Raw genomic sequence first — 2016 nt, 5'->3', positions numbered from 1 at the left:
GGACTGATAATCCCACATCTGAACTGCTAGCTACAGTTAGGCGTGCACGCCTGGGGTGAACAAATGTCATTTAACTTAACGCCTGAAGAACGTTATTAAGGTCTCTAGGTCATATCAAGTATGGTTATACGACTCGCAAATAAGTATAAACTAACTTTGGTTTACAGACTCTAATCTTCATTTGTTTTATTTTGAGTAATAAAACTACTTCTATACATACTGATAGTAATCAGGGATTTCTAAACATACATCTCTACCTCTAGAACGGATAACTTGTTTTTAGGGAAAATATGGGATTTTCCCAGGATAACAATGGCATTTCTAAAACTGATGATTTATCTTCCACTAATAGATACTCTTTCAACACTACTTTTCATAAGAAAATATGGGATTTTCTTGAGGAACACTTTTCAAAAAGAATCTAAGAACATTTTTCCACCAAAACTAAATTCTTATGAACTCACCAGCTTTATGCTGATATTCTTTCAAAACTGCTTGTATTCTCAGGGAATTAGTAGACAGGTATCTGCTGGATTTTGAGAAGCTGGAGCAATAAGAGTCTTAAATTTATATTTTACATACTTTTGATGTACCTAAAACAAGATTTCAAACTGATGTAAACATTTTACTTATATATGTATCCATTGTATTGGTTGTGTTGCTATGTTTCCTATTATTCATTGGTTGTGATGTTAAACATGACGTCCTCCGCCCCGAACGTTTCCGTCGTTCAGGTTTGGGGGTGTGACACCAACCGGTGTCGCCGATCGAAGCCAGCCATCGGTTTAGCCACGACAACGATGAAGACCTTTTGGCGCCGCTGCTGTTGAGTCGAACTCCGGTAGAGGCGCATCCTCCATCTCCTGCTGCAAAAACCTCCTTCTACGACTCCTCCTGCCACCGTTATGGATGTCCCAAACCACGAAGCTTGTTGCCATGCTGAGAAGACGGGACTACCGACAGGACTTGAGCGGGTGCCTCTCCGCCGCTGCTGTTGCTCATGGGTGGTCTGCCGCCTTGCCTTGAAGCGTCATCGCCCACTGCCGGTCGGAACACCGTTGTTGCTGTCATTACTAGATGGTTCCAACAAGATGGTGGCAACATTCGTGGTTCGTAGTGCAGGTGCTTTTGTGTGTGTGTTTCTGTCGAGTAAAGCTGTGAAGAACCACCATGGCAGCCCCATGGTGGCTGCTGGCGTTGCTAACCGCCACCAGGAGGGTGGTTGGATCCGTTTGCAAACAAGAAAGCGTGTGGGTGTTCGTTTTTGTTGTGGTGTGTTTGTGTGTGTAGTTTGTTTGGCTGGAAAAACTAAGAACCGCCACCACCACGACCGTGAGGTGGTGGCTGCCACCATGCACCACCGTGTGTATGTGTGTGTGTTAGTAGGTGTGTGTATTTATTTGAGATTTAGCATTGTAAAGTGTAATTACAAATTGGAATAATGAAAGGAAAACTGAAAACCACCACCGGCCGCCGTGTCGGGTGGCGGTGTGCTTTGATGGTGTTTTGACTCGCTTGGATGGTTGGACAAAGGGACTAAGAAACCCTAATGGGCCCAATGAGGCTTAATGGGCTTAATAAACCCTAATGGGCCCAATGAAGCCCTAATGGACCCAAAAGCCCAAACATGTGACTAATGGGTGTAATAAACCCTAATTGACCTAAGGAAAACCCTAATGGGCTTAAGGACCTAGCTATTGGGCCTATTGGGCTAAGATGGGGTTGGAAACCCTAATTAGGGTTTAGAAAACCCTGATATTGGATTTATGGGCTTGGACTTATCGGGACCCACATTTGGGCCATTGGAATGGAATTGTGCATTAAGCCCAATCACACCATATGACTTATTTAGTAAAGGGAGGGACTTAATGGATTAAGTCCTTAATGGGTTAAGTGGGAAACACTTAACCCTAATCGTCATTCGATGAGAAACCCTAATTTCACTTGTGTTTATTGTTGGGCCTTGATGATTGGATTATTAATGGGCCATCCAAGATCAAGCAAATGGACTAGAAT

Source organism: Lactuca virosa, chromosome 4 (assembly GCF_052849685.1).
Source record: "Lactuca virosa cultivar CGN04683 chromosome 4, Lactuca_virosa_CGN04683_v6, whole genome shotgun sequence".
NCBI lineage: Eukaryota > Viridiplantae > Streptophyta > Magnoliopsida > Asterales > Asteraceae > Lactuca > Lactuca virosa.
Note: the sequence above shows the minus strand (reverse complement) of the source record.